Genomic DNA, 8,365 nt, shown 5'->3' on the forward strand with positions numbered 1-8,365 from the left:
GCTGACTTCCTGCCCTTTGGGCAGGGGGCTGGACTCGATGATCTCCCGAGGTCCCTTCCAGCCCTAATGTCTATGAAATCTAATGTCTATGAAATCTGGGCAAGAAAGAAAAGAAATGGTTGTACACAGGAAGAGCTATTTACACATAAGTGGCAGAAGTACAAGACTTCCTGGGTCATCCACTGGAAAAATCACTGTAAAGGTGTTTAAATGGCTTCCTTTGCTACACCACTGAAAGATATTTCAAGAAGGTAAGGTCTCTATAAGAGGAAAGAGGGCCACCTACTTTTGGCTAGGTCCCGTTAAAGAGACTATATAGGAGGCAAGCCGAGGCATATAAATTAGTGGGGCTCGGATCAGTAAAAAGACAGGAACCTGTGTTGGGCAATTTACAGTGGTATGTCAGAAACTGTAGGACAAGAGGTTGGAGGTTACAGAGTTTAGAGAGCCAGTGTAGGAAAGACCAGGATGCAAAACTATGGGTTAGTGGGTGCATACCCATGTACAAAGTTGACTTAAAATAAGGTGACTTAACTTGTGAGCTAAGCCATCTTGTGAGCTAAGTTGACTTAACTAATATGATTCAAGATAATACACTTAAGAAGTGAATTATATTGTGCTGCATTTAAGTAGGCCCTGCTCTATATACACGTGTATGCTCTGATAGTAAAGTTGACTAAAAAAAAGTTAAGTTGGCTTAACTGTCAGAAAGTTAGTATGTATGTATGTACATATGTATGTATGCATGTATCGGGGTATAGGTTGTAGCTGTGTTGGTCTCAGGACATAGGTTCTTTGGGTAAATCTGATCAGTGGGATGTTTATGATTGTAGTATTGTGCTCACTGTATACTTTCTTGCTGTGAAGAGAGAGACCTTGTAAGGACCTACATCCTGAATAAAATGGACCTGGAGTGAGAGCTTCTGGATTATTAGTGCTGTAGGCCGTACGAATGGACTTAAGAGCAAATGGAATCTTATCAAAAAGGGAATCCTAATTGCATAATAGGATGTAAGTAGAAATCCATTCGGCAAATGCAGCCTTCTTGGAAGGTAGTATTCCTTCAGAACAGTGCAGTAAAAACTTTCTGGTAGCAAAGAAAACCTCTATAATGGAGAAATATTGTGTAGAAAATGAGAAACTACCATGCAATAAGTCCAAGTAACTGCTTATAGTACCTGTTCCATTGAAAAAAAAGAGTTGTTAGGTTCTATGATAATTTAACTGCTAGATATCTTGGGACTGCAAAATTCTAAGCTAAGATAAGAGAATGTCTCTTGGGTTAACTGAAGATAGTATGTAGAAAACCATGGCAGGAAACATGATGTCTGCAGTGTAAAGAGAAACAGCTTTCTCCTTAAACAGCATGTGCAGCATGGAACAGGAAGAGAGCATGTTACTTAGATCTTAACCTAGGACAAAATCAGGCAACTGTTGATATCTTCACCAGATATGGGGTCCAAGTGGGTGACAGATCAAGGGAGAAACTTAAAATCCAGAATGTTTCAGTGGGTTTGTGAGATTTGTAGTAGTTTATGAACCCAATGCACCTGCTAGCTAATGCAGGGGGCTAGAGCAGGGGAGGGCAAAATATGGCCCATGAGCTGGATGTGGCTTGCCAAGCACTTTCATCTGGCCCATGGCATGCACCAACAAAATGCACCCTGCCCAGCCCTTCCGCCCATGAGGGTGGGAGTGAGACACCTACGTGTACATGCAGCCCCGCAACATACCCTATTGCACATTGCTCCCACCCTTGTGGGTGGAAGGGCCTGGCCCCATCAGCACAGCTTTTGCACAGGGCTGCTGCTGCTCTGCTTTCCTGGTCTCCTGTTGGCTCTGGGCAGCAGGTTGGGAAGCAGCAGGTGTGGGGCTGCAGCTGGGTGGAAGCACAGAGTGTGGGGCTGAGGCTGGCGGCAACACAGAGCCTGCGCCCAGGGGGGCGGTGGCAGTGCGGAGCTCAGCTGGGCAGCGTGTGAGTGTGTGTGGGTACTCCTCCCACCTTCCCCCCATGGCACACAGCCCTGGCAGGTAGTGGTGGCAGCAGCAGCAGCAGCGCACGAGTGGCAGGGAATGCCAGCAATACAGACAGCCCAGGGGAGGCTGTGCCCCTTGCTGCAATGTACAGCACAACCCACCAACATATCCTATGCCCCCACATACAGCCACACCCCCTCACAAGCTCCTCCCCCATATCCCCACATCCTACCACACACCCCCACCCCCCCCCACCACACCCACCCACCATACACAACTACCATACACACCCATACCCACACCCACTCATCCCCACCACACATCCGCACTCCACCACACACACCCCATGTTTACATCCCACCACACCCCCCCCACACCCTACCATACACAAACAAACCTCCTACAATATAAAAGACTAAGAATTTATTTTTGAGTTATGCAATCACTTCTATATACACTGTGCAAACACAAAACATGACAAATACATTGTTCATAATAAAATTAAAATATGTTATAGTAGGTATTTTACTTTTACTGTATGGTTTTTTTTCTGATTTTAAGATGGCAACCCCCCCCTCCCAAAAGGAGTATTTCCAGGGGGCAAGGGGAAGGATTTCTGGTGGCAAAGGTCAGGGGTTAGAGATCAGACTTCCAGTCCCAAGATGATAACAAGGGGGCAGGGCACCTGCCAAGGGGTGGGACTACCCACACGGCCCTCAGCAGCTCATCAAAACTCGTTAAGTGGCCCTCCACACAAAATAATTGCCCGCCCCGGGCTAGAGTGACCTATTTTGGGACTGAGATGGGCAGGCACTAGTACCTGGCGGCTACCTCTACTGCTTCTGAGTTCAGGGAAGGGAGAACTCCCCTTCCTCCAGACTCCAGTGTTTGGCTGCAGTGGTGCAGCAGCACAGGCAGTGCTCCCACTGCTGACTGACACCAAAGCGATGGCTCTGTGGGCCAGATCCAAAGGTGCTGTAGTCTGTAGGGTGGTGACCCCTGATTTAACGGGATGGTGGAAAGGTTCAGTTGACCAGCTAAGTAGAACAGTACTAAAGGGACCAGGATATTCAATTCCTTTTAATAGGTCTTTTCATTAACCAATATGAATACTAGTTGTGCTTCAGCACTCTTTGTATTTCAGCTTAGGCTGAGAACCCAAGAAGACCTCTTCTACAGAGTCCCTGAATAGGAACAAAGAAACTTGCATTATTTGAAATTAGAGAGAAACCCTGCAATCCAACAATGCAAAATCTTACCCTTTTACTAGAGCGAATGTGTATTTTAGCATCTGGTAAAAAGAAGGCTGCAGAAGGAATGAGATTGTGATATAGGGCTTGGTATGACTCCTCTGGCCCCCTCGCCAAATTTCTGGACCTGTGGGAAGCTCCATGGGCCATATGACATGACCTCTGTGGAGCCTGAGCAGTATTGGCCTATAGGACACCACTGGGCTTTAATTATTCACAAGGACTGTCTGGGAAAGTACTAAGACAGTTCCTTAGAATCTGAGAACATACCGTGGAAACTGGGAATGGAAGAGTTGGGATAGATGTGAGACCCCTACTGACCAAAATGGGCAGGATATGTCCCAGATGACAGGCCTCACAGAGGGATAGACCCTCCTCAAGAACTCCACTGAAAGTGGTACCTCTTGGGTGGCTGCTAGGAGACTGAGCATGAAGGGAAAGGGATTTGAATAAGAGTAAGAGCAGCTTGGGTTGGTTATGCAGAAGTGTCCTGACAGAGAAACTGTGTCAGTCTATACAGTTTGCTCTGTGTGGTTTCAGGGCTGAAAAAAACTATGCACTTACCTGAATTTAATGTAAACAAAGCTCATGGCTGTGCCGTGCGATCTTCCATTTCAGGGCTGCTTAGCTCTCATCATTTTCAAGGTTTCTAATAGCAAGTTTCAGGGAGAAAGCTAGACAACTTCATGGCTGCTCCTGTCATTTCCAAGGTTTCTAGTGGCAGCCTCTGACAGCTGCTTCCCCGTCAGCGTTTCTGGTACTGACACCGAGTACAATTAGTTCCAACATAGATTGTTGCAGTTCATATGCAGTTAACTGGAATATAGTTTATGCAGCAGATAGTGAGGCTGGAAAATGCTAGGCTGTGAACAACAAATTGGATCTGGCATTGTTTTATGCACTTAAACAAATATTGCACTCCTCTAGTTCATTGGACTATACTGCGAATAGTTATGCTTGTATCCCTTGTACATTTGTCTTCTTTTCCTCCTTTTTCGAATCAGTGGTTGGTTGATGGTACCACCATTATTTATTTATTGTTGTCTGCTTTTAGATGACTGGCTGGCTGAAATGAGCTAGGGTTATTGTTAAACTGGAGATTTAGAAAGAAGCTGGTGGGCGTAATAGTTTCCTTCTTTTCAGGCGAAATGAAGAACAACTACATGTTCAGCAATAGTTGAAACAAGAGGAACCACTACCCAAAACACACAGGACATGTTCCTAAGCAGCTTCTTTCTGTGTGGTTGGAGGAACATTGCTGTGGGTTCAGTATAAATTCTGGGACAGTGAATTTACCTGCCAATGCCAGGTGTGTGCCTATATGTGTGCAGTCAGAGAAGGGGCAGAAACACTGCAGGAACCATTCCAGCAGACTGGAAAGGAAACCCTGGAGAAGCCTTGCTAAGTGTGACCTCTGAGAAATCCTAGAGAAAACTTAATGGACAGAATAGTGACTGAAAGAGGCTTGGAATATGAGCAAGGAAACTATCTTTTATGTTCAGGGAAACGAGAACTCATAAATGCCTTCTTAACACAATTGCATCAGAGAGACCTTTTCACATCACTAATTTCTCCTAATCAAAACAATCTCCAATAATCTGAGAATGTTTTAATCACCATAGTTTAAAGAAACATTAAAAGAAACAGTATGATACTAGGGAAGAGATTTAAGCAAGTGGTGATACCTGGATGCCCCTTATCCACATCAAATCTGTAGTGATCTCATAGCTTCTACTTTCACAAGAAACAGCAAACTGTTTCCATAGCAGTACTTCTTCCACAGAATATTTCATAGGCTTTCTGGGGTTATACTGATTTTCACTTTTTTCCTGCAGTTCTATCTGAGGCACTTAATTTTTGATCTAGTGAGCTGTTCATGGTTCAGAACCTGCATGCTTTTTCATGTCCTGTCATGGCTTGACTTCATAGCTACAGCACTTGAAGTCCTTAGCTTAGTACAAATGGGTGTTGGGTCCAGATCAGTCAATGGAAGAGCTCCTGAATCTGGAATTTGCTTACCCCTTATTTACTGACCTTCAGGACACAATGCAAAGCATCTCTTTTCAAAGGAAATATGTGAGAGAGCTTACAGGGACAGAGGGATTGATGGGTTAACAGACATTCACTGTGTTTAAGCAGTATGATTTGTTTTATGTGCACACAAGAACCTCTGTTCTGTCCTTCAGTCCTGTCCTCCCTTGCCCTGTGCTTTAAAATCTAAAGTTATGTTAGACACAACAATAGAAAAGACTGAGAAGAGCCCAAGAATTCCAGGCAGGCCTTTGCTCCCACTTCTGATGTCTATGTCTGGCAGCAGATGAAAACTGAACTTCCCCTTACCCTGACTATGTTGAGTCTGTTCAAATGTATACAAGTGGAGAATCCGTTATTTGAAGATTGACTCTTACTTCCCAGTTTGCTGTGCAAACTATGGATGACTTTCCTGTATAATCCACTGCGCTATGTCCTGGCATAAATTAGTTTGCCCCTTCTTTTTGGTAAGGGACTAAGAACTCTCAGGAACTAGGAAATATTTTAAAACTACTTGTAATCACTTTTTAGCTTAACATGACTCGTTCATCTGGTTGTTTAAATATGCTGTTCTTTATATTCAGAATATTTCAATTATTATATGGCTGCACTTAGAATGTTTGCATTATGTATATAAGCAATAAGAAATAAGCAATCTTTTCAACAAGCATACTAAATTAAAAGAGAGTTGAAATATTCAATACCTATACAAAAACAGCTGTCAGGTGGTCTACAAACATAAACTAGAAGCCTTTTCCCCATCTTGTTAAAACCAAGTTGTACAACAAGCAGCTTTGATACTTTACTAGGAATCCTGTATTAAAGACCTAGGAGGAAGATCATAGCCTGACAATGCTATCTAGTGGCAAATAGCAGAAATGCTACTCCTTGACAGTCTTTATCAGCAATGTCTACTAGTAAACAGCCTATTTTTGGTACAAATTGACCCAGACCAGTGCCTGTACTTCTAGGTGCCTGTTTAGAAAGGTGTTGAATGCCCCTACCCCTACTTGTACACTTAGAAGAAAGCTGCAGAACTCAGCACTACCTCAGAGCTGATGTCTTGGAGCAGTGGTTTTCAACCTTTTTTGTACCAGGACCAATTTTTAAACATCAGTAGGCAGTCCCGACCCAGTGCCCCTTACCCCTGAACTGCTGCCCCCACCCCCAGGCCCCAGCTCCCCTGTTGGGCAGGGGTGGGTGTGTGTGGCAGGGGGGTCCCCAAGCAGCTCCTTGGAGGCTGGAACTCTGTTACTCTACAAGGGAAAAGCCACAGTTTCCCACGTTTTTCTCCTTTAAAGGAGAATCCATTTTTAAAGTTTATTTGTGACCCTTTCATATATTCTTGTGACCCACTTTTGGGTCATGACCCCTGGGCTGAGAAAAGCTGTCTTAGAGCACATGAAGTGGAATTAGGTGCCTAACCTGGGTGCCTACATTTTGGAAAAAGATGGCTGCAACTGACTAGCTGTTGTCATTTTCCAGGCTTTTAATAGTTCATTTAAAGCCAGTTGGTAGAAGCCTTGAAAATGAAGGGACAGCACAGTTTTGGCATTTCAAGACTTTTAACAGCAGCCTGTTTCCCACTTTCCCCTTTCTTGGTGCCATTTAGTATGCTGTTAAATGGAGTACAGTTACATTACCAAATAGACAGAGGGATGCTAGGTACTTGGGGCTTATGCACTTGATCAGTGTTCAGTTATTTGTGTGAGCATTGCTTATGCCACAGCACATTGAGTGGCATGGTGCTCTGCAGTTAATCAGATATATTGGATATATCCCTACAAGTGAAGCACATTGTATATGCTATATACTACCAGAGGTAATATGAATTAAGACATATGCAATGCCATACATCAGTGTTCAGATTCATCCAGAGGTTCATATAGGGGCCTGGGTTTTTTACCACTGCATTGCTCCTGTATGGAGCCATCCCTAGGGATATGTGGGGCCCGGGGCATATCAGCCTGTGTGGGATCTGGGTAGAGGGGGCGAGTGGCTGGAGCCAGCAGAGCCAGCGGCGCTCAAGGGTGGCACTGCATGCTGGCTGTGGTGGGACCTCTATGCCACTGATCCTGGGGCCTCCCAAAGTGCAGGGCCCAGGGTGGTCACCCCAATTTGCCTACACCCTAGGGACGGCCCTGTTCCGGTACCTCGATGGTGGAAAGTTTCCTCAAGCTTCATATCTATTTGCTTCTAGCAGTAGAGGTCTTGGGCAGGTCATTCCTATAAAAGAGGTTTAAGGTAAAGTGAGCTCATTCAGCTGCACCTAGATGTCAGGCTTTGAGGAAGAAGCTTGAAGGAGAACCAGTTTGTGACAGACTAAGGAAGGTGGAAGGGGGTACAGGGTACCTGGGAAGATCAGTCCTCTGAAGGCTCAGTCGCATACTTGGGATTTGCTAGGCTCAATGACCGTGCAGGCAGTGGGTACGCTAGATGGCCCTAAGGGAAGTCATAAGGTTGAGCTCAGATTGAGCCCTGGATTTTCTGCCATGGACCCTGCCTTTCCTAAGGTACGTGGGGGCATCTTATAATGAGGATCCAGCTTGAGTCTTTGGGATGAGAATGGGAATCCTGGTTGCCAGCTGTGAGGAAATGCGCACTGTGACATGGACACCTGTGTAGCTACTACCCCGCTCTTTCTGGTGTAGCCAGCCCTTGGTCTGGGACTGCTGGAAACCGCCTGGGATAAACCTTGCCCTTCGAGGGAGGTGGATGCGCTGGCATGAGGGCAGGTGTGTACCTTTCATACAAGGGGTTGCCAACGTTTTTGGTCGGAGCGCTGAAAAAACTGCACCGTCTACCTCGTAAGGTACTGGAGCGGCGGTACCAGAAAAACAAAAGTGGGGCGTGGGCACATGGCAGGACACGCCGCATATTAATATAGTTAATCGTCATAAATGCTTTCTTTTTTTTTTAAACAGTAAATGCCAGGTATTAAAAAAATTCTAAACCTGGTGACAATAAATAAAAAGTCATATGTTGCCTTTGTATAAAACTTTATATACTGCCTTTATATAGCTATATCTATATATATATATATATATATGAGGGCATCTCATACAGATAGATCTGTATCTATAGATATATGGACATCTATATCTATC

This window comes from Crocodylus porosus, unplaced genomic scaffold, assembly GCF_001723895.1.
Source record: "Crocodylus porosus isolate Cpor-Errol unplaced genomic scaffold, CroPor_comp1, whole genome shotgun sequence".
In the NCBI taxonomy this organism is placed as follows: Eukaryota; Metazoa; Chordata; order Crocodylia; family Crocodylidae; genus Crocodylus; species Crocodylus porosus.